The sequence below is a fragment of the Rattus norvegicus genome, chromosome 11 (assembly GCF_036323735.1).
Source record: "Rattus norvegicus strain BN/NHsdMcwi chromosome 11, GRCr8, whole genome shotgun sequence".
NCBI lineage: Eukaryota > Metazoa > Chordata > Mammalia > Rodentia > Muridae > Rattus > Rattus norvegicus.
Genome location: NC_086029.1, coordinates 16,543,074 through 16,569,316, shown reverse-complemented (window position 1 = coordinate 16,569,316; position 26,243 = coordinate 16,543,074).

Sequence of the window (26,243 nt, the reverse complement as noted above, 5' to 3'; positions counted from 1 at the left end):
CCTAATTCGTTCTATGAAGCCATAATTACTCTGATACCTAAACCACACAAGGACTCGACCAAAAAATAGAACTTCAGACCAATCTTGCTTATAAATATCCATGCAAAAATACTCAATAAAATTCTTGCAAACCAAATCCAAGAACATATCAAAACCATCATTCACCATAATCAAGTAGGCTTCACTCCAGACATGCAAGTTTGGTTCCATATATGAAAATCCATTAATATAATCCACTACAGAAACAAACTCAAAGGAAAACAAATCACATGATCATCTCCTTAGATGCAGAAAAAGTATTTGACAAAATACAATATTCCTTCAAATTAAAAGTATTGAAGACATCAGAGATTCAAGGCCCATATCTAAACATAATAAAAGCAATTCATTGCAAACCAAGAGCCAATATCAAATTAAATGAACATATACTTGAAGCAATCCCATTAAAATCAGGGACAAGACAAGGATGCCCAATCTCCTCATATCTATTCAATACAGTACTTGAAATGTTAGCTAGAAAAATAAGACAACAAAAAGAGATCAAGGGAATACAAACTGACAAAGAAGAAATAAAAATATCAGTATTTGCAGATGATATGATAGTATATGTAAGTGACACCAAAAATTCTACCAGCAAACTTCTCCAGCTAATAAACAACTTCAGCAAATTGGCAGGATATAAAATTAGCTCAAATAAGTTAGTCGCCTTCCTTTATGCAAATGATAAACATACTAAGAAAGAAATTAGAAAAACAACTCTCCTCACAATAGCCACAAATAATATAAAATATTTTGGGGTAACTCTAACCAAATAAATGAAAGATCTGTGTGACAATAACTTCATGTCTCTCAAGAAAGAAATCGAAAAAGAGCTTAGAAGTTGAAGAAATCTCCCATGCTCATGGATTAGCAGAATTTACATATTAAAAATGGTCATCCTACCAAAGGCAATCTACAGATTCAATGCAATAATCCATCAAAATCTCAACACAGTTCTTCAAAGACATGGAAAAAACAATTCTCAAATTCATCTGGAAAGTCAAAAAATTCATAAGAGCAAAAACAGTTCTTAACAATCAAAGAACAGCTGGGAGAATTACCATCCCTAACCTCAAGCTCTACTACAGAGAAATAGTAATAAAAACTGCATGGTATTGATACAGAGACAGACATGTTAATCAATGGAATAGAATTGAAGACCCAGAAATAAAACCACACTTTTTGTATAGATTCTTCTTTGTTTGTTTTTCCTTTTATTGGATATTTTCTTTATTTATATTTCAAATGTTATCCCCTTTCCCAGTTTCCTCGTTACAACCCTCTATCCCATTTCCCCTCCCCCTGCTTCAGTGAGGGTGTTCCCCTACTCACCCACCCATCCACTCCCTCCTCCCTGCCCTGGCATTTCCCTACAATCGGGCATCGAGCCTTCACAGGACCAAGGTTCTCTCCTCCCACTGATGCCCAACAAGGCCATCCTCTGCTGCATATGTGGCTGGAACCATCGGTTGCTCCATGTGTACTCTTACAGACCACTTGAGGCTCAAAAAGAAGGAAGACCAAAGTGTGGATGTTTTAGTCCTTAGAAGAGGGAATAAATTCCTCACAGGAGGAAACATGGAAACAAAATGTGGAGCAGAGACTGAAGGAAAGGTCATCCAGAGAATCCCCCACCTGGGTTCCAGCCCATATACAGTTACCAAACCCAGACACTACTGCGAATGCCAAGAAGTGCGTGCTGACAGGAGCCTGATATTTTTGTCAGCTGAGAGACTCTGCCAGATCCAACAAATACAGCGGTGGATGTTCACAGCCAGCCAATTGACTGAGAACGGGTCCCTAGTGAAGTTACAGTGGTGAAGTTACAGAAAAAACTGAAGGAGCTGAAAGGGTTTGCAACCCCAGAGAAACAATAATGTCAACCAACCAGACCCACCCTCACCCCAATCCTCAACCCCACCTCCGAGCTCCTAGGGACTAAACCTGGTAAAGATTCCTTCTCTAGTTGGCAGCTGCTGGTAAGCCCAAGAGGATTTCCAGATAGTACAGCTCTTTTAAACCCTCCATGCACCTATGAGCCCAATAAAGGCTCAAAAAGCTGGACTGGAATAGAATCTTTTGTTTGTCCTTTCAAAGCCTGTTTTATCTGTGGTGAATAGATGTTTTGTTATACCGCTCAAGGAAAAATAACAACTGCCAATTGTGTCGTACTGAGATAAACTTAACTTGGTCATAATGCATTGTCTATGTTAGATATAAATAGATCTGGTTTCAAATATTTTGCCTCACTGAATGCCCGTAAGTGAAATTGGTCAATGATTTTTCTTCCATGTGACCAGTCCCTGACAGGAGTTGAGTTTGCTCAGCTCTATCTCCTTTTATACTCTGGAAGAACTCATTTGAGGTTAGGCTTTAAAAAAAAAAAACTTGGAGTTAAATTCATTACTTATAGTAATCTCTGCCAGCATATCTTCCAGAATTTCTTCTCATTTAATTTTATAGTGCTTATGAAGTTGATCTTTCTATTTTTCTGTGATGTTCTGATAAACTGTAATGTTCTGTATGGTCAGGTGCTCCATTACCAGTGACCAGTGCTTTAACAGTGATCAGGAACCTGAGGACAGAGGTATTGGAGGGAGGGAGGACACTGACCAACTGTTGACCATCAAACAACTGGCCCCAAATAGTTTATTGTCATTCTTTATACAATCACAAGCCTACTCACGTGAGCAGTGAAATTATTGGTTATTTTATTTAAAGAATTCATAAGGTCAGTACTACATAAGATCCGTCATTACAAAAAGCCTTCAACTAGTTTCCTTTCCTCCTTTCCCTCTCCCTGTAGGTCAGTCGCACATCTGCAACCATATTCTGCAATTACAATTTAAAGTTAGCTTTTCCTGAGTCATCAAATAGCAGCCCTCTGTCATAATCCTTTTTTCATTGCAGACAGAGACATGCTCATGTGCCAAGCAACTTTTACTGATATGCATCCGTTTCTGATTGTGTCTCTGTTCATCAGACACCACTTCCCCATTCCTTTTTTTCTTTCTTTCTTTTTTTCAGAGCTGGGAACCGAACCCAGGGCCTTGCACTTGCTAGGCAAGCGCTCTACCACTGAGCTAAATCCCCAACCCCCACTTCCCCATTTCTAAAGTTGCTATTGATCAGACACAGCTATCCGAGAACAGTTATGAAAGCCCGGCCCATTGCTTTCCATACTGCTATAGGCTTATTCAGTGTGACTATAGCTGTTTCTCTAGGGATATCATTATATTTCTCAAATTACCCAGGAGTAATTGTCACATCTACATGATCAATAGAGGTAGAGGGAGGAGAGGAGGGTTTTACTCCTTTAATGAGTCTTAAGAAAAACATAAAATCATCCATGGAGTTTTTCTTTTTATATTTTATTTTTATTTTCCCAATATACCTTTTTAAAATTTATTTTTCTTGGATATTTTATGTATTTATATTTCAAATGTTATCCCCTTTACAACCTCTCCCATGCCCCCTCCTTCAGCTTTAATAAGGACGCTCCCACTCCACCAACCCACTCCAACCTCAGCTCCCTGGCATTACCCTATATTGGGGAAACAAGCCTTCACAGGACCAAGGGCTTCTGACCCTATTGATGTCAGACAATGCCAGCCTGTGCTACATATGCAGCTGGAGCCATGGGTCCCTCCATGTGTACTCATTGGTTGGTGGTTTAGTCCCTGGGAGCTCTGAGGGGTCTAGTTGGTTGATGCTGTTCTTCCTATGGGGATGGAAAGCCCTTCAGCTCCTCCAGTAGGCATTTAGTCTGCGTGTATCTGGCCTTGCCCATGACTGACAAAGTGAAACGGAAATATTGAGTATTTGCAGCATAGTGAAAGCAAAGAGAGCTTGTAGCCCACATGATCTTGGTAAGAAGCATAGAGGACACCAAATTCACCACCGGTCCTTGCCAAGTGGGAAGAAGTTTCCATGGATCTTGCTGCATGAAGTTCCACCAGTGAAACACTCATAGGCCATTTGCTGCAGTTGCCACATGGCCACTGCTACTCGAGTTAGCCTTGCAAGTTAAACCAAAGTTTCCATTTCTCCTCCAGTCTCTGCAGGCAGCATCTGTGGAGTCAGAGGTGTTTCAAAGACACAGCTTTGTTCACTTGGGGGTATTTTGTTATCTGTTTTTCACAGTTCCCCCAACTGAATTATCATTTTTAAAATCTTATTAAGTTTGTTGATGTTATATCTTATTTTCTTTCACTAATTAATATAAATTTAATTCTTTTTACTAAATTTGGCATTAGCCTTTTGTCATTTTCATATTCAGCTCATTAACTTTTGATTATATATATATATATATATATATATATATATATAATTGTACAATTTTAAGTGTTTTCTGATATCTACTTTAGGAATTTGCCTCTTATTCATTTTACTTAATTGTGCTCTTTAACTTCTAAATAGATTGTTCTTTTTTCTGTTTTTAACTATCTATATCTGACTTGACTTTTTTGTAACTGGTAAACATGGGCTATATGCTACCAGTCCTTTGAAAATTGTTGAAACTCACTTGTAGTTCATCATGTGGTTGATTCATATGACGAATGATTTTCTAGCTTAAAATAATACGTACCAACAGGTTAAGGTGGCATCTTCCTACTAGTTGGTTGTCAAAGATTAGTGAATCATCAGAGCATTCACTCATTATTAATCTTTAAATCTTTTCCTCTTTTGATCACTCACTCTTTCTCTAACTTATTCTGTTTAGCAAGGGCCCAAAGAAATACTCTTGAATATCCCAAAAAATGACAAATGGGGAAGTTATTAAAAGACTGTGAGTTATTGGAGATTTTAATGTCACATCATGCTTGGAGAAAGTTAAAAACATTAAGAAAAACATTAACAACATTGAGGGAAAGCTATAATGAATTTATTAACATCATTAAGTTTTAATGAATCAACACAACATGTTTAGCATTATTGTATGCAAGGCATTAAGGTCAAGACTAGACTTACATCTACTAAAATTCTAGTGGAATGAATAAAGAAATGAGCATCACTCAAATTTGATGGAATATAGGATTTGAAATAATGCTCCAAACTAGGGAAACAATCACAAGTCTAACGGAACCAACAGGGAGGGCAGTTGTAGCCAGATTGATGGCAAATGCCCCTGGAGTGGGTTGTGACATGTGAAAGCATGTGCAACACTGTGATGGAGAGATGTGGAAAGAGAATCTGTTTTATAAAACTAAGAGGGCAAGAAAAAGGGCTTGTCCCAAAGGGGAGGGGTATTTTCTCTGGAGTGTAGAGTTTGCCCAATCTGCATGGTTATTTTTTTTTCAAGGGGTGAGGATTACTGGGATGCCTGTTTCCACTCAAATATCCACATGCTGAGTCCCAGCCTCAGCACCGCAGAATGTGACCACTTTGGGAGACAGGACTTTTAAAATGGTAAATTGAAATGAGGGTAGAGTGTAATGAAACTGACTGCAGTATTCACAGAAAAAGGAGATTGAATAACTGAGAAGGATAACAAGTGTTGATGAACAAAGGGGAATGACCCTCTGAAAATCTGAAGTTGTCCTGGTAAAGGTTTCCTATGACACAAAACTGTGAGTATCTCTTCAAGAGCTTCAAGCTCTAACAAGTGATAAAAATCTTCTAGGGTTGAAAGCACCTTGCAAGTGATAGAGTAATTTACATAGTAGTCCTAGCAGGATGAATAGAGGAGTGCCATGTAGAAATAATTAAAGGTACCAGCTTCTCTCTGAAAACTTTCAGTAGACTTTGATGGTCACATCTCTACTGTCTCTTTTAAACCATGCATGATACCCTCATTGTTGGCTGCTATCAACATGAGGACTTTCATGCTGACTTTTAGATTTATTGCTTCTTCTATCACTGGGATTTCACATTCATTCCAGGACCCAAAATGTAAAATCCACCTACACCCAACATCATTTAAAAATATTCCACCTCCCAAAAAATAGCCTACCACAAATAAGTTTGCAAATGACTATATATAATAATATTAGTTAATGGGACTTATATAAAAATATGACTGGAGCCAACACAATCATGGAATAATATCTAATTTTAGAAGAATACCTAGGAGGTCTTTATAATTTCGTGCCATTTATTTGCTAGATGAATTATATTTGTTCTTGTTGGTCCTTGATAGTATCCAAATCAGTCTACTTCTTATATGCTGGTTAAGGTCATGAAATAATACTCACATCCTCTTCATCTGCTCCACTGGATTTCACATTATATCTATAAAATGTGTCTTGCTTACATGGGAGACAAGATAGCCATGACTTACTGACATTAACTCAGCCTTACTTTCAAATAAATATAACTCAGCCTTACTTTCAAATAAATACGTCATTGCAACATTCCTCTCCATCTCTGTAAGTTTTTATCTGTGAAAGCAACAACTTTTTCTGAAGAGGTTAACATTAATTACTACTTTTATTTTATAACTTGATGTTTAACAGTGTGTTCTTTGTCCCTAGAAACTCAAAAAAAATTACGAGAAGGGTAAACTTTCTGTTTTTGTTTTCAGAGTACATATTATACAAATACAGAAAACATATTGTATCCATAGAGACCATTATACCCATTACATGACTTATTACTATATGTTCCTATGAATATATCATAAAAGAATCAGTGATTATTCAAAGAAGATTGAACATTGATTATCAATAAGCCTGAATCATGAACAAGTAAAATCAGTTCAATAATGTGACCTTTAGATGTATAAAGAAGAAAACATTGAGGGGATTTGTCAAGCTTTCTTATAAATCAGATAAAACATAAGACTGTGTTTCTACTAAGCATCAGAAGATAAAATTCAAGCAATTAAATTTGTTAGGAAAGGATAAAGTTTTATCCAATATTGATTATACCATATCATCTCCTATTCTTAGGCATTATTAAAAACCAAAGATTTAAACATCAAATCTTTCATTTAATGTATAAATGCAAAATTGAAGACTGACACTGAACTGAGGGTGAATTATTTTTAACTACTTTATATTAAGTTTTCTTTCACTTGACTGTGTAATGATTTTGTAAACCCATCAGTTTTGCTTTTTATAGTGGAGAAAAAGCGCAGATGTATCTGGTTGCAGAAATGGTTCAGAGACAGTTCTAAAAGAGATATAGAAACAAAAATGATTGTCATATATATATATATATGTGCATATTTATTTTTATCCTTACATGGCTGTCACAGAGCATGTTTCTTGGCAAAACTAAGTTATGTGTTAAGTCAGAATTTTAAAATTAGCCTTAAATCATCTATGCTGTATTTTTCTTAACTACATGGGGTGTCTATTATATTTCAGTACCTAGCATTCCATTGAGCTACTTGTATAGAATTTAATAAATGTGAATCCTGAGGGGACACATTTATTGTATAAGATTACTTTCAGTGATCAATACTCAGTATGTTTGCCTTCAGCTTGCCTCATCTTTGTCTTGGAAAATTAATAGGAATACATCAGTATAGGACTAAACACCAGATCAATAAGATACATACTTTAATATACTGTCATCCTCTACATGAGGAGGGATACGAAGCCAGAAGAAAACAGACAGTCAAGTGTGAAAATGTTGACCATTTTACAAAGATTTGATTAATTTCAATTCCCTTCTGAATACATCATGTACAGTGAGATGTTCTTTGGGAAACAAGTTAAGATAGCCTTAATGTATCCTTAAGCTAGATCAAAAGGACATGGAGAAAATTTACAATGAGGTCACAATGTGAGGAGGGCAAGTGTTGGGCACAGAGTTAGTACTTATGAAAAGTACTGTTCCTGTATCTGCCATTTTGAACAGTAGATATTCATTCCATTGTTAGTATGAACAAACTCTGAGACTGAGGACAGGATATTCCTGCAGCAGGGTCAGACATGAGAGAAGAAGAAATATGGAAAAGAAAAGGCATCTGGTTTCAATTTTCATTAAGGGAATGTGTTGAGACCATTTCTGATTACAAAATTACAAGATAGCACAAAAAGGAAAAAGCTAAGTTAACAGGAGAAAGAGAAAGGTTTATGTCATGTAGTTTTAGGAGATAGAATTTGAAGTATGAAGGTGGTTTGAACACTGGAATTCTGTTAATAACCACACTAAATACTTCAAGTCATCATCAGATGTCATTTTATAGAATCCATAGATTTTGTAAATCATTTTGAGGAGTCTTTTGAAGTGGGTTTATTTTCTGTCCATTGGCATGTCTTGGGCTATTGTGTGTAGTCAAGATATTTGTATGCAGCACAGGCTCTAATGACATAGCAGCAAGGAATGCATTGAGAATTTCTTCACCTTCCCCTCTCATGCTGGGTGAGGTTCGTGTGTACACTATACACAAGGGTTCAGCATCTCCTATCTTAAGTCCTGCCACCCAGTTTTGAAGTTGCCCCTGTCTATATACCTAGCTGTCATCTAAGTCCCTTCAGGTTTTGCTTTCTCCCTGCTCAAATGTGACATTCTCCTTTTTGTTTTCTAGGCCACTAGCTGTAGTAACCAAAGACTTTGTCTGATGTGGCCCAAGATCACCTCGCCAAAGAGATGCAGTGCTCAGAAACATCCAAGGCAAATGCTCTCTCTTTATTCTTCCTAAGATGGAAATGTGCAGGAGGGATTGTTTGGTTTTTGTCTGTGATAGAACATACATCATATAAAAGTGTCCACCATAGTCATTTGAAAGTTTACAGTTCAACTCAGTGGCATTATGCACATATATGCATACATATGTATACACATACACATAAATATTTACATATGGAGATTATATGTCTGAATGTGAGCATAGGTCATAAAATTAGAAAGAGGCACTGAATAGGTGACAGAGGTCATTTTAGGAACGATAATCATAGAGCACATGATTGCAAAACAAGAAGGAAAGCAGAGGAATACCAGAGAAAGTAGATGAAGAAAAACAAATTATTATTGAAAGTGCCAGAATTAAATGCATTTAAAAACATTTAAAAAAAGAAGAGAAGAGAAGAGACATGCTGGAGGAGTAGCACTCTAACGAGTTCCAGCTATTTCTCCAAATCTGTAGCTTTTCTCTGAGACTGGAGATGTCTACCAGGTCCTCAGTAATTATGTATTACAGGTCAGACATGAAGAGTAGACTACAGATCACCTGTGAGCACTTGTTATGGACTCCCATAAGGCAACCGTCAGTGTATAAAACTAAATACTTTGTATACTTCCGTACGCTTATTCTAAAATATTTATTGTGATCAGAGTTAATAAAGAACTCCAGGTTAAAGAAATAAACATCTACAGAAAATGGAGTTTTATAAGTGGTTCAACACTTTCCCACTTTTCTAAATTAAACTCAGAGACACTTACCTATCCTCTGGTAGCCATGGATGTTAATGGGTTCCCTCGGAAGCAGCCCCCCCCACTAGGCAGAGCTCTGCCTCCCCTGCTGGAAGCATCCAGCAGCTGCACATCATCAGACAAACTGCAGTCATTGCACCGTCTTCCAGCTTCAACTTTGGTGCAGAGCAGATAAGACTAGAACATCAAAGTGACAGAGCTGTGTCCAGTTTCCCATGACAATCACTAAATATTTCCACAACTTCCAGAGATGTACCTATGATTGTGCCTGTGTTTACCCAGCGCATGTTCAAACAGGAACACAGACGAATACTGCAGTCCAATGCTCATCTACCCTAAAAGTACTGTGCTGGCCTCTGGGCAATCTTAAATTTGTCCTTATTTCCCAGGTGCTCAAACCTCTCAAAACCACCTGCCAAATCTTCAGTGTCTAAGACAGTAAAATGACTATTCTTTCTCTGAGTAACACACTGCGTCCTTCCTGTAACTTCTTTTGATGTTTCTTGTGGACTTGAAGTTCAGTGTACTATGGCAGTCTTTCTGGCTAAACGATTACATGCTTATTCCTGTTCCCTATCTCCTATAATACTTGACATTCCATAGCACAGATACTCTGTGTCATATCCCTGGAGAGATATGTGAATATATTTTATAAATATAAAATATTCATACAGATTTAATGTCAGCTAAAATATTTTTCCAAATCAATACCATGTAAAGTCATGCAAACAAATCTAAATTTTACACATGTATGCCATCTCATAAGCATTAGAGGAATATCCCACATTGAAACTGAGGTTAGAGACAGAGACTGTGTTCTGATTGGTAAATAACAGGTAAGTGACTAAAGCTGCTGGTCATTTGGATGGTTTCCAACTGGTCATCAGGAACTGAGGTGGGACTCTCAGGAAGATAATTAAGAGAAAACTGTACTATTTTCTATGCTACTACAAAAACACTTACTGATTACAAATACCAAAGAAATGTGGTGCTTTGTGATTTTGTTTCCCAAAGAGAAGTTGTGTATCGCATACGGAAGTTCATTTAGGACTTGCAGCATAGGAAAAAAAAAACAGAAGCATTTTCCTTTTTTAGTTTTACTAGAATGATATCATATTAGTTTCAAAAACTTATGAAACCTGTGATAAAAATCATTATTATTTTGAGTGTGTGTGTGTGTGTGTGTGTGTGTGTGTGTGTGTATGCGCACACCCGAGCACGTCAGTATGCATGTGAATGTGCACTAAAGTTTGCTGAGAGAACAACTTGTAGGAGATAGTTCTCTCCTTCCACTATTTAGATTCTTGGGGAAGAAATTCAGGTCTCTAACTTTTGTGACATTTATCTTTGTCTGCTGAGCCATCTTGCTAACCCACTATCAATATGCCTTATAAAATTTCAGAAATTTGGTGAGAATAATATCAAATGCTCTTGGACCTTTCTTTGGTCAGAATAAGATATTCCTAGCTTATTTAAGGGACATTCCCTATTGATGGACTTGAATGTAACTTCTGAGCTTTCACAATGCTATATGCTTTCTACCACCAACTAGTGGGATTCAAACTGGGCAAGAATTTAACAACAGGGGATCAGAATGTAAACTACAAAAGCATCTAGTCCCCTTGGACAGTTTAGTGAAGGACAACTATTCTCCTGGGTGAGTCTCAGCTCTGCCCTGATAGCCCCACTGGTTTTCTGAGTACAGTTGAGTGTAGTGTCAGTGAGCAGAGGGAACTGCATGCTTGATTGCACCTAGTGCAGCAATTAAACTTAATCAATGGAGGCTGAGACAATGCCTTCTTAGATCTAGTCGTATTCTGAGGGAATGAAAGTTTAACTTTAATTAATTAATATTAGTTATTAAATTCTGATAAAATTTTGTTAGTTTTATTTTAAAATTAAAAACATTGGCAAATTAATTCTGTAAAGACTTGATTCCCCAAGGTAGGGGGAAGCCCTAGGGAGTGTATCCTCTCAGAGGTTAAGGGGAGGGGGAATGAGGGGAAGAAATCTGCAATGGGGAGGGAGCAACATTTGGGATGTAAGTAAATAAAATAATTAATAAATAAAAATTTGGCAACAAAGTGGAAGAGAAAGCACATGGAAAGGGAGAGAATTTTCTTTTAGCTATAGATGCAACAGAAGAATACTATGCAGAATATACATAATGAACTAAAAATTACGAACAAAAAATAACCAACCAAAATTGACCCATTTGAAGAATGGGCATTGGACCTGAACAGAGAGTTCTCAAAATAAGAAAACAACGGATAATAATAGATCACGAATTGCTCATCATCCCTTGCAGATAGAGAAATGCAAATCAAAACAACTTTGAGATTTTAACTTATCAGAATAGCAAATATCAACGAAACAACTGCACCAGATGATGAAAGGGATGTGGGAAGAGGGGAGAACCATTCACTCTTCTTTGCTTACAAATTGATGTAGCCTCTCTGGATTTCCATGTAAAGAATTCTCAAAAAGACAAAAAGCCAAAAAAATCTACCATAAGACCCAGCTATACCACTGCATAGAACTCAACAAACCATGCTCATTGCCACTCTGTTTGTTGTAGCTAAAAATGGAAGCAGTGCAATGTCATTTACACAGTGAATGGATAATGAAAATGTGATCCATTACACTAGGGACCACTATTCTATAATACTATGTATTATATATATATAATACTATAAAGTAGAATGAAATCATTAACTTTGCGGGTAAATGGATGGAACGAGAAAGGATTATATTGAGCAAGGTAAGCCAGCGTAATCGCTAACTGCATCCTAAATATTTGTTATTCTTCTCCTACGTTCCTAGCTCCGCATATTCAGACACGAGTACATATTCTGCAGTGCCTGCAGAATCAGAGAAAATAAAGAGGGGTTATTGCTTGGGTCAGGGAGCAATAGAGAGGGAGTAGCAGAGGATAATTGATCTGATGGGGAGCATAAGAAAATGAAAGCAAATTTCTAATTAGGAGTGGAAAAAGAGAGGTGTGTAAAATAACAGCAAGGACATCGCAAAATACCCACAGTGTACGTAAATTGGTGTAAAATGAGATGTTCCTGTCTGGGATCAGAATTTTCTCTCCAAGAGCTCAAGCTCATCTCACAAAACCCCCAATGCGAGACCTGGGAAGTCTTCTTTTCAGTTGCTGATAAGGGTTGTTCAAGAAACTCCCAAACCATTAAAAGTTATTACTATTGCTAGTGCCTTCCAGAGATGGAGAGTAAATTAAGTCCTTATTTCTGAAAACAAGGCCTCTGTGCTGGAAATGATCTGAAGGCTCTTTCCTAAGGACTAGCTTTCATAGTACCAGAGGGCACCATGCAAGCATCTGAGGAAGGGAAGCAACCAGCATTCTTACATAGCTAAGATACCTACCGGCATGACACAATTACCCTAGTAGTATAGCAGTGGCCCGCATACCTTGGCAGTAACAAACAGCTCTCGAACTAGACTTCCATTCTGCTCAAAATGAGGGAAATCTTGGATAGGTACCGACAAACCAACTGGCTACCATTGCAAAGGCCTAGTAAAGTCATGGATCATGAAAGAAATGTACAACCCCCACTTTACTAAGGCAGCATAATCCCTACTACATTCTAAATATTTGTTCATGTAGCCACAGATAAATGTAATACTCACTTTATTTCATGAACTTTCTTTTGTAACAAAAGGAGACCACTACAGAAAACCCCAACGAATTGACGTGCACAGTTATGGAGCCCAGTTCTCCCTGATACATTCACAATACAACCTCTACACCTAAGACTCAGAAATGGCTGCAGGAGAGGAGACAGAAAGACTGTAAATGCTAGAGGAGTTTGCTGTGATTTTGTGTCTCCTAGTAATGAGAAAAGCTATAATGTATTTCAATTATAAAGATACCCATAAATGATCACCAGCATGGCTCCCTACACATCTGGAAAAAAACACAACCAAAAAAAGACATAGTAGCACAAGTGGGAGGAAGTCCAGGAAGTCTGAAGGAATTACAGGAGTCGAAGAAATGCTGAGCTGGAGAATTATCATCTCCAGAGAGAGGCTCACCAATTGTTCATCCAATACTGAATGATAAGTCTTGAGAATATATACATAAAGTAAGATTATACAGGCTGAGCAGGTTTAATGATGTATTTAGGAATATGTATATTCATATACTCATGTGTATGTAACACAAATTAAATAAAAAATGTGAAAGAGAGCAAAAGAATAATGTGGTATTTTTTTAAAGTGATCCCTTCCATACTGAATCTAAAAGCAGGGTATTCAAGAGAATTAGGAAAGCTGGAACATATAGTTTCAACAGAAATGTAAATTGATAAGTTATATACACTAATCTAGATGATACACATCGTAAACTGGATTTATGTATGCATATATGTATTTACATATGTATGTGTATACATACATGCGTGTGCATGTGTGTGTGTGTGTGTGTGTGTGTGTGTGTGTGTGTGTGTGTGTGTGTGTGTGTGTGTGTGGGCAGGGAACCCAGTTACTTGTCATCAACAATTTAATGCATTTATAGTGGACATTAATCTTCCTTGGGATTTCAGCCCCCCTAAATCTCCTCCTTGATGTAGCCTACAAGAAATTGGACCATATGTTTTATGCAAACTTAGAACAAGCTTTAAACCTAGAATAACTCTGCACCTAGACCTAGACCTAGACTCAGACTCAGACTTAGACCCAGACCCAGACCCTTGAACCAGTGTGGCATCTGAAACCAGCTCTATACCTAGACCAGTTCTGTACCTCCCAACTCTGCTATCATAACTCGCTAATCTTTCTCCTGCCTTGCTCTGTTCCCTGCTCTTGTGCTGTAGCCATCTCTATATGCTGAGCCAGAACTGCAGCATGCCTTTCACCACTTCCACCCGGACAGAGCTCTGTGTTCCTACAGCACTGGAGCAGGACAGCTACCTCCAGTTGAAACAGTGACTCTCCTTTTACATACCTCATCCTCCCCTTCCCGTGAAGCACCTTTGAACCACATGAGGAATTGAATTCTTTCCTAGCCATTCTGTAATCTCTATCCATTGTGTCACTCTGGTATATGGCTTGAAAGAATATTAGTAAGAAGAACTGAAATAAAGGCATCTGTGTTTCTTTCTTTTTGTTTTTTTAGATTTTTTCTCCATCTTTATTAAATTGGGTATTTCTTATTTACACTTCAATTGTTATTCCCTTTTCCAGTTTCCAGGCAAACATCACCCTAACCCCTCCCCTTCCCCTTCTATGTGGGTGTTCCCCTCCCCATCCTTCCCCCATTACCACCCTCCCCCAACAATCACATTCACTGGGGGTTCAGTCTCGGCAGGACCCAGGGCTTCCCCTTCCACTGATGCTCTTACTAGGCTACTCATAGCTACCTATGGGGTCAGAGTCCAGGGTCAGTCCATGTATAGTCTTTAGGTAGTGGCTTAGTCCCTGGAAGCTCTGGTTGGTTGGCACTGTTGTTCATATGAGGTTTCAAGCCCCTTCAAGCTCTTTCAAGTCCTTTCTCTGATTCCTTCAACGGGGGTCCCGTTCTCAGTTCAGTAGTTTGCTGCTGTCATTCACCTATGTATTTGCTGTATTCTGGCTGTGTCTCTCAGGAGCGATCTACATCCGGTTCCTGCATCTGTGTTTCTTTTTTTTTTTTTTCTTTTTTTCGGAGCTGAGGACCGAACGCAGGGCCTTGCGGTTGCTAGGCAAGCGCTCTACCACTGAGCCAAATCCCCAACCCCCTGCATCTGTGTTTCTAATGACCAGATACCAAGTGAAGTCAGATGCTAGCAGCAAACCACTGAATTAAGAATATAGGACCCCCTTGGGGGTAATTAGAGGAAGTACTGAAAGACTTGAAGGAACTTGCAACCCCGTAAGAACAACAATGCCAACCAGAGTTTCCAGGGACTAAACCACTATCGAAAGACTATACATGTACTTACCCTGGGCTCCAACTGCATAGGTAGCAGAGAATACCCTTATTGGGGCACCAGTGGAAGGGGAAGCCCTTGGTTCTGCCAAGGTTGGACCCCCAGTGCAGGGGAATATGGGGGGGGGCAGTATGGGAGATGGATAGGGGGAATACCTGTATGGGGGAGAGGGAGGGGAGTTGATGGGGGTTTATGGACAGGAAACCGGGAAGGAGATAACATTTCAAATTTAAGTAAAGAAATATATCTAATAAAAATTTTTAAAAAAGAAGTACATAAGACCTTAAAGCCAAGGCAATTATATAGCCTATACATTTGTTGTTATTCAGTAAATTCTGACACTATGGAAAGACTGGCATGTCTATTTTTTTGTCCATATCTCATTCTGAAAATACAGAAGTTTAGAAGTGTGTGATGGTATGAAATTCTTACATGAATTGTTATCTGAGTATGAGAATATGTATTATATATTATCAGAAGGGAGAACATATATCAAAATATAGAAAAGACAGGTTCTAGAACAAATAAGATGACCAAGCAAGTTTAAAAGGAAAATCGTAGAAAATAATATTTTCCTGTAACTTTAGTAAAACAATTACATATAAATATCAATATAAATAAAAATGATAATCCTATTTGGCATCACTAAAGGGACACCACACAAGTGAAGTAAACAGTATAAAGTTGATTTACATTCTTTGCATTTACAAATAAATTATAACATAAATTAGTGAATTTTCAATTATTATATCTATTAGAATCATGCTTACTAAAGAGCAGATAGATGTTCAATAACTTTTAAATAAATATTTGCAAATCAGAAAAATACTTTAAGTACAAAATAATAGAAAAAGCTCTAGAATAAAATTTAATATCAAAGCATATTGTTTATACTGTCCTTAACATATTGGTTAAAATTATATTGCTTTTTGAAACATATGCTTTATAGCAAGTTTATAAGTGTAGTTTTTATTGAAACTGAGATTTCACACCAAATTATTTTAATTATGTTCAATTCTAGTGATGATTTCCTGTACCAATTAAAATGTAAAGCTATTCTTTCTTTTCCTAGGGCTTTCACATGTTCAGTTAAGTTGCTAGTATGAGATCTCTCCAATTTTTTTAATGTATGACTTTAGGATTATAAATTTACTCTTAGAACCATCCTCATTCTATCCTGTAAGTTTGGACAACTTCTGTCTTAATTTTCATTCAATTCCTGAAAGTCTTTTATTTCTTTCTTAATTTCTGTCTTGACTAATGTTTTGTTCAATACTGACTTGTTCAATTTCCTTGAGTTTGTAAACTTTCTGTTGTATCTGTTATTAATATCCAGCTTTAATCTTTGGTGGTATAAGATTCAGGGAGTTATTTCTATTTTCTTGATCCACTGAGACTTGCATTGTGTCCAAGTAAGTGGTCAATATTATTTCTATTTGACATGGTGCTGAAAATATTCTGTAAATATGTTAGGTATGTTTGGTTTATAACATGTTAGCTTCAGCATTTTCTGTTTAGTTTTTATCTGGATGACGTATTCATTGGCAAGAGTCTGGAATTGAAGCTGCCCACTAGCAGTGTGTGAGGGTCAATATGTGATTTAATAGTGTTTCTTTTATGAACATCAGTGCTCTTGCTTTTGGTGCATAGATGTTAAGAATCACAATATCCCTTTGGTGGATGTTTCATTGATAAGTATGAAATCTCTTTGCATATTTTCAGATTAGTTTTTGCTTGCAGTTTATTTTGTCAGATATTAACATGATTACAATATGCTCCAACATATAACAATGACACATGCTCCACTACATTCATAGCAGCCTTATTTATAATAGCCAGAAGTGGAAAGAACCCAGATTTCCCTCAACAGAGGAATGGATACAGAAAATGTGGTACATCTACACAATGGAGTACTAGTCAGCTATTAAAAACAATGACTAATGAAATTTTAGGCAAATGAATGGAACTAGAAAATATTATCTTTTGTGAGGTAATCCAGTCACAAAAGAACACACACAGTATGCACTCACTGATAAGTGGATATTAGACTCAAAGCTCAGTATACCCAAGATACAATTCACAGACCATGTCAAGCTCAAGAAGGAAGACCAAAATGTGGATGCTTCAGTTCTCCTTAGAGGGGGAACAAAATACTCATGGGAGGAAGTACAGGGACCAAGAGTAAGGCAGGGACTGAAGGAAAAGTCAACCAGAGAATGCCACATCTGGAAATCCATTCCAAATACAGCCACGAAACCCAGTCACTGTTGCTGATGCCAAGAAGTATTTGCTGATAGGAGCCTGATATGGATGTCTCCTGAGAGGCTCTACCAGAGTCTGACAACTACAGGCAGATGCTTGCAGCCAACCATTAGACTAAGAACAGGGTCCCCCAGTGGAGAAGTTATAAAGGACTAAGGTAGTTGAGGGAGTTTGCAATCCCATAGGAAGAACAACAATATCAACCAACCAGATACCCTAGAGCTCTTGGGGACTAAACCACTAACCAAAAAGTACACATGGAGAGACCCATGGCTCTAGCTGCATATGTATCAGAGGATGACATTGTCTGGCATCAATAGGGGGAAAAGCTCCTGGTCCTGTGAAGGCTTGTTTTTCCAGTGTAGGGAAATGCCAGGGTGTTGAGGTGAAAGTCAGTGGGTGGGAGTGGGAGCAACTTCATAGAAGGAGGTAGAGAAGAGAGAGGGGAGGGGGTTGTGGATGGGAGTGGGGAAATGGACAGCATTTGAAATGTAAATACATAAAATATCCAATAAAAATAAATAGAAAATGGTTACACCAGCTTGCTTCTTGTTTGCTTGGAATATCTTTTTCTACCCTTTTACCTTGAGGTGATGTCTATCTTTGATGTATAGGTATTTTTTTTTAATTTAACAGAATAGATCCTGTTTACACATTTATTCTATTAGACTGTCTTCTTATCAGGGAATTGAATCGACTGGTGGTGGTGGTGGTAGTGTTGGTGGTAGTGGTGGTGGTGTGCACATACTCACGTGGGCTCCCCCTTTTTCAATTGGTATGGGGTTATTTATTCCCTATGTTTTATTGGGTATGGTTAACTTCCTTTTTTATCTTTATTAAATTGAGTATTTCTTATTTACACTTCGATTGTTATTCCCCTTCCAAGTTTCCTGGCCAACATCTCCCTAAACCCTCCCCTTCCCCTTCTATATGGTCTTCCCGTCCATATCGTCCCCCATTATCAACATTCCCCCAACAATCACGTTCACTGGGGGTTCACTCTTGGCAGGAACAAGGGCTTCCCCTTCCACTGGTGCCCTTGCTAGGGTATTCATTACTACCTATGAGGTTGGAGGCCAGGGTCAGGTGATTGACAGTCTTTGGGTAGTGACTTAGTACCTGGAAGCTCTAGTTGGTTGGCATTGTTGTTCATATGGGGTCTCGAGCCCCTTTAAGCTCTTCCAGTTCTTTCTCTGATTCCTTCAACGGGGATCCCATTCCAGTTCAGTGGTTTGCTGCTGGAATTCGCCTCTGTATTTGCTGTATTCTGGCTGTGTCTCTCAGGAGAGATCTACATATGGTTCCTGTCAGCCTGCCCTTCTTTGCTTCATTCATCTTATCTAGTTTGGTGGCTGTATATGTATGGGCCACATGTGGGGCAGGCTCTGAATGGGTGTTCCTTCTGCCTCTGTTCTAAACTTTCCCTCTCTATTCCCTCCCAAGGGTATTCTTGATCCCCTTTTAAAGAAGGAGTGAAGAATTCGCATTTTGATCATCCATCTTGACTTTCATGTCTTCTGTGCATCTAGGGTAATTCAAGCATTTGGGCTAATAGTCATTTATCAATGAGTGCATACCGTGTGTGTTTTTCTGTGATTGGATTACCTCACTCAGGATGATATTTTCTAGTTCCATCCATTTACCTATGAATTTCATAAAGTCATTGTTTTTGATAGCTGAGTAATATTCCATTGTGTAGATGTACCACATTTTCTGTATCCATTCCTCTGTTGAAGGGCATCTGGGTTCTTTCCAGCTTCTGGCTATTATAAATAAGGCTGCTATGAACATAGTGAAGCACAGGTCTTTGTTACATGTTGGGGCATCTTTGGAGTATATACCTAAGAGAGGTATAGCTGGGTCCTCAGGTAGTTCAATGTCCAGTTTTCTGAGGAACCTCCAGACTGATTTCCAGAATGGTTGTACCAGTCTGCAATCCCACCAACAATGGAGGAGTGTTCCTCTTTCTCCACATCCTCCCCAGCATCTGCTGTCACGTGAGTTTTTGATCTTAGCCATTCTCACTGGTGTGAGGTGAAATATCAGGGTTGTTTTGATTTGCATTTCCCTTATGACTAAAGATGTTGAACATTTCTTTAGGTGTTTCTCAGCCATTCAGCATTCCTCAGCTGTAAATTCTTTGGTTGACTCTGAACCCCATTTTTTTTTGTCTTTTTTTTTTATTAACTTGAGTATTTCTTATATATATTTCGAGTGTTATTCCCTTTCCCGGTTTCCGGGCAAACATCCCCCTCCCCCCTCCCCTTCCTTATGGGTGTTCCCCTCCCAACCCTCCCCCCATTGCCGCCCTCCCCCCATAGACTAGTTCACTGGGGGTTCAGTCTTAGCAGGACCCAGGGCTTCCCCTTCCACTGGTGCTCTTACTAGGATATTCATTGCTACCTATGGGGTCAGAGTCCAGGGTCAGTCCATGTATAGTCTTTAGGTAGTGGCTTAGTCCCTGGAAGCTCTGGTTGCTTGGCATTGTTGTACTTTTGGGGTCTCGAGCCCCTTCAAGCTCTTCCAGTTCTTTCTCTGATTCCTTCAATAGGGGACCTATTCTCAGTTCAGTGGTTTACTGCTGGCATTCGCCTCTGTATTTGCTGTATTCTGGCTGTGTCTCTCAGGAGCGATCTACATCCGGCTCCTGTCGGTCTGCACTTCTTTGCTTCATCCATCTTGTCTAATTGGGTGGCTGTATATATGTATGGGCCACATGTGGGGCAAGCTCTGAATGGGTGTTCCTTCAGTCTCTGTTTTAATCTTTGCCTCTCCCTTCCCTGCCAAGGGTATTCTTTTTCCTCATTTAAAGAAGGAGTGAAGCATTCACATTTTGATCATCCGTCTTGAGTTTCGTTTGTTCTAGCGATCTAGGGTAATTCAAGCATTTGGGCTAATAGCCACTTATCAATGAGTGCATACCATGTATGTCTTTCTGTGATTGGGTTAGCTCACTCAGGATGATATTTTCCAGTTCCAACCATTTGCCTACGAATTTCATAAACTCGTTGTTTTTGATAGCTGAGTAATATTCCATTGTGTAGATGTACCACATTTTCTGTATCCATTCCTCTGTTGAAGGGCATCTGGGTTCTTTCCATTTTCTGGCTATTATAAATAAGGCTGCGATGAACATAGTGGAGCACGTGTCTCTTTTATATGTTGAGGCATCTTTTGGGTATATGCCCAAGAGAGGTATAGCTGGATCCTCAGGCAGTTCAATGTCCAATTTTCTGAGGAACCTCCAGACTGATTTCCAGAATGGTTTTATCAGTCTGCAATCCCACCAACAATGGAGGAGTGTTCCTCTTTCTCTGGATCCTCGCCAGCATCTGCTGTCACCTGAGTTTTTGATCTTATCCGTTCTCACTGGTGTGAGGTGAAATCTCAGGGTTGTTTTGATTTGCATTTCCCTTATGACTAAAGATGTTGAACATTTCTTTAGGTGTTTCTCAGCCATTCGCCATTCCTCAGCTGTGAATTCTTTGTTTAGCTCTGAACCCCATTTTTTAATAGGGTTATTTGTTTCCCTGCGGTCTAACTTCTTGAGTTCTTTGTATATTTTGGATATAAGGCCTCTATCTGTTGTAGGATTGGTAAAGATCTTTTCCCAATCTGTTGGTTGCCGTTTTGTCCTAACCACAGTGTCCTTTGCCTTACAGAAGCTTTGCAGTTTTATGAGATCCCATTTGTCGATTCTTGATCTTAGAGCATAAGCCATTGGTGTTTTGTTCAGGAAATTTTTTCCAGTGCCCATGTGTTCCAGATGCTTCCCTAGTTTTTCTTCTATTAGATTGAGTGTGTCTGGTTTGATGTGGAGGTCCTTGATCCACTTGGACTTAAGCTTTGTACAGGGTGATAAGGATGGATCGATCTGCATTCTTCTACATGTTGACCTCCAGTTGAACCAGCACCATTTGCTGAAAATGCTATCTTTTTTCCATTGGATGGTTTTGGCTCCTTTGTCAAAAATCAAGTGACCATAGGTGTGTGGGTTCATTTCTGGGTCTTCAATTCTATTCCATTGGTCTATCTGTCTGTCTCTGTACCAATACCATGCAGTTTTTATCACTATTGCTCTGTAATACTGCTTGAGTTCAGGGATAGTGATTCCCCCTGAAGTCCTTTTATTGTTGAGGATAGCTTTAGCTATCCTGGGTTTTTTGTTATTCCAGATGAATTTGCAAATTGTTCTGTCTAACTCTTTGAAGAATTGGATTGGTATTTTGATGGGGATTGCATTGAATCTGTAGATTGCTTTTGGTAAAATGGCCATTTTTACTATATTAATCCTGCCAATCCATGAGCATGGGAGATCTTTCCATCTTCTGAGGTCTTCTTCAATTTCTTTCCTCAGTGTCTTGAAGTTCTTATTGTACAGATCTTTTACTTGCTTGGTTAAAGTCACACCGAGGTACTTTATATTATTTGGGTCTATTATGAAGGGTGTCGTTTCCCTAATTTCTTTCTCGGCTTGGTTCTCTTTTGTATAGAGGAAGGCAACTGATTTATTTGAGTTAATTTTATACCCAGCCACTTTGCTGAAGTTGTTTATCAGCTTTAGTAGTTCTCTGGTGGAACTTTTGGGATCACTTAAATATACTATCATGTCATCTGCAAATAGTGATATTTTGACCTCTTCTTTTCCGATCTATATCCCTTTGATCTCCTTTTGTTGTCTGATCGCTCTGGCTAGAACTTCAAGAACTATATTGAATAAGTAGGGAGAGAGTGGGCAGCCTTGTCTAGTCCCTGATTTTAGTGGGATTGCTTCAAGTTTCTCTCCATTTAGTTTAATGTTAGCAACTGGTTTGCTGTATATGGCTTTTACTATGTTTAGGTATGGGCCTTGAATTCCTATTCTTTCCAGGACTTTTATCATGAAGGGGTGTTGAATTTTGTCAAATGCTTTCTCAGCATCTAATGAAATGATCATGTGGTTCTGTTCTTTCAGTTTGTTTATATAATGGATCACGTTGATGATTTTCCGTATATTAAACCATCCCTGCATGCCTGGGATGAAGCCTACTTGATCATGGTGGATGATTGTTTTGATGTGCTCTTGGATTTGCTTTGCCAGAATTTTATTGAGTATTTTGGCGTCGATATTCATAAGGGAAATTGGTCTGAAGTTCTCTTTCTTTGTTGTGTCTTTGTGTGGTTTAGGTATAAGAGTAATTGTGGCTTCGTAGAAGGAATTCGGTAGGGCTCCATCTGTTTCAATTTTGTGGAATAGTTTGGATAATATTGGTATGAGGTCTTCTATGAAGGTTTGATAGAATTCTGCACTAAACCCGTCTGGACCTGGGCTCTTTTTGGTTGGGAGACCTTTAATGACTGCTTCTATTTCCTTAGGAGTTATGGGGTTGTTTAACTGGTTTATCTGTTCCTGATTTAACTTCGATACCTGGTATCTGTCTAGGAAATTGTCCATTTCCTGAAGATTTTCAAATTTTGTTGAATATAGGTTTTTATAGTAAGATCTGATTTTTTGAATTTCCTCCGAATCTGTAGTTATGTCTCCCTTTTCATTTCTGATTTTGTTAATTTGGACGCACTCTCTGTGTCCTCTCGTTAGTTTGGCTAAGGGTTTATCTATCTTGTTGATTTTCTCAAAGAACCAACTTTTGGTTCTGTTGATTCTTTCTATGGTCCTTTTTGTTTCTACATGGTTGATTTCAGCTCTGAGTTTGATTATTTCCTGCCTTCTACTCCTCCTGGGTGTATTTGCTTCTTTTTGTTCTAGAGCTTTTAGGTGTGCTGTCAAACTGCTGACATATGCTCTTTCCTGTTTCTTTCTGCAGGCACTCAGCGCTATGAGTTTTCCTCTTAGCACAGCTTTCATTGTGTCCCATAAGTTTGAGTATGTTGTATCTTCATTTTCATTAAATTCTAAAAAGTTTTTAATTTCTTTCTTTATTTCTTCCTTGACCAGGTTATCATTGAGTAGAGCATTGTTCAATTTCCACGTATATGTGGGCATTCTTCCCTTATTGTTATTGAAGACCAGTTTTAGGCCGTGGTGGTCCGATAGCACGCATGGGATTATTTCTATCTTTCTGTACCTGTTGAGGCCCATTTTTTGACCAATTATATGGTCAATTTTGGAGAAAGTGCCATGAGGAGCTGAGAAGAAGGTATATCCTTTTGCTTTAGGATAGAATGTTCTATAAATATCCGTTAAGTCCATTTGGCTCATGACTTCTCTTAGTCTGTCGACATCACTGTTTAATTTCTGTTTCCATGATCTGTCCATTGATGAGAGTGGGGTGTTGAAATCTCCCACTATTATTGTGTGAGGTGCAATGTGTGTTTTGAGCTTTTGTAAGGTTTCTTTTACGTATGTAGGTGCCCTCGTATTTGGGGCATAGATATTTAGGATTGAGAGTTCATCTTGGTTGATTTTTCCTTTGATGAATATGAAGTGTCCTTCCTTATCTTTTTTGATGACTTTTAATTGAAAATTGATTTTATTCGATATTAGAATGGCTACTCCAGCTTGCTTCTTCTGACCATTTGCTTGGAAAGTTGTTTTCCAGCCTTTCACTCTGAGGTAGTGTCTGTCTTTGTCTGTGAGGTGTGTTTCCTGTAGGCAGCAGAATGCAGGGTCCTCGTTGCGTATCCAGTTTGTTAATCTATGTCTTTTTATTGGGGAGTTGAGGCCATTGATATTGAGAGATATTAAGGAATAGTGATTATTGCTTCCCGTTATATTCATATTTGGATGTGAGGTTATATTTGTGTGCTTTCATTCTCTTTGTTTTGTTGCCAAGACGATTAGTTTCTTGCTTCTTCTAGGGTATAGCTTGCCTCCTTATGTTGGGCTTTACCATTTATTATCCTTTGTAGTGCTGGATTTGTAGATAGATATTGTGTAAATTTGGTTTTGTCATGGAATATCTTGGTTTCTCCATCAATGTTAATTGAGAGTTTTGCTGGATACAGTAACCTGGGCTGGCATTTGTGTTCTCGTAGGGTCTGTATAACATCAGTCCAGGATCTTCTGGCCTTCATAGTTTCTGGCGAGAAGTCTGGTGTGATTCTGATAGGTCTCCCTTTATATGTTACTTGACCTTTTTCCCTTACTGCTTTTAATATTCTTTCTTTATTTTGTGCGTTTGGTGTTTTGACAATTATGTGACGGGAGGTGTTTCTTTTCTGGTCCAATCTATTTGGAGTTCTGTAGGCTTCTTGTATGTCTATGGGTACCTCTTTTTTTAGGTTAGGGAAGTTTTCTTCTATGATTTTGTTGAAGATATTTACTGGTCCTTTGAGCTGGGAGTCTTCACTCTCTTCTATACCTATTATCCTTAGGTTTGATCTTCTCATTGAGTCCTGGATTTCCTGTATGTTTTGGACCAGTAGCTTTTTCCGCTTTACATTATCTTTGACAGTTGAGTCAATGATTTCTATGGAATCTTCTGCTCCTGAGATTCTCTCTTCCATCTCTTGTATTCTGTTGTTGAAGCTTGTATCTATAGCTCCTTGTCTCTTCTTTTGGTTTTCTATATCCAGGGTTGTTTCCATGTGTTCTTTCTTGATTGCTTCTATTTCCATTTTTAATTCCTTCAACTGTTTGATTGTGTTTTCCTGGAATTCTTTCAGGGATATTTGCGATTCCTCTCTGTAGGCTTCTACTTGTTTATTAATGTTTTCCTGTGTTTCCCTAAGTGTGTTCATGTCTTTCTTGAAGTCCTCCAGCATCATGATCAAATATGATTTTGAAACTAGATCTTGCTTTTATGGTGTGTTTGGATATTCCATGTTTGTTTTGGTGGGAGAATTGGGCTCCGATGATGGCATGTAGTCTTGGTTTCTGTTGCTTGGGTTCCTGCGCTTGCCTCTCGCCATCAGATTATCTCTAGTGTTACTTTGTTCTGCTATTTCTGACAGTGGCTAGACTGTCCTATAAGCCTGTGTGTCAGGAGTGCTGTAGACCTGTTTTCCTCTCTTTCAGTCAGTTATGGGGACAGAGTGTTCTGCTTTCGGGCGTGTAGTTTTTCCTCTCTACAGGTCTTCAGCTGTTCCTGTGGGCCTGTGTCTTGAGTTCACCAGGCAGCTTTCTTGCAGCAGAAAATTTGGTCTTACCTGTGGTCCCGAGGCTCAGGTTCGCTCGTGGGGTGCTGCCCAGGGGCTCTCTGCAGTGGCAGCAACCAGGAAGACCTGTGCCGCCCCTTCCGGGAGCTTCAGTGCACCAGGGTTCCAGATGGTCTTTGGCTTTTTCCTCTGGCGTCCGAGATGTGTGTGCAGGGAGCAGTCTCTTCTGGTTTCCCAGTCTTGTCTGCCTCTCTGAAGGTTTAGCTCTCCCTCCCACGGGATTTGGGTGCAGAGAAGTGTTTATCCGGTCTGTTTCTTTCAGGTTCTAGCAGTGTCTCAGGCAGGTGTCCTGCCGCTCCTGGGCCCTCCCCCACGGGAGCCCAGAGGCCTTATACAGTTTCCTCTTCGGCCAGGGATGTGGGCAGGGGTGAGCAGTGTTGGTGGTCTCTTCCGCTCTGCAGCCTCAGGAGTGCCCACCTGACCAGGTGGTTGGGTCTCTCTCTCACCTGGTCTGGGAGCTGAGAGCTGCTGCCTGAACCCCATTTTTAATAGGGTTATTTGTCTCCCTGCGGTCTAACTTCTAGAGTTCATTGTATATTTTGGATATAAGCCCTCTATCAGTTGTAGGATTGGTAAAGATCTTTTCCC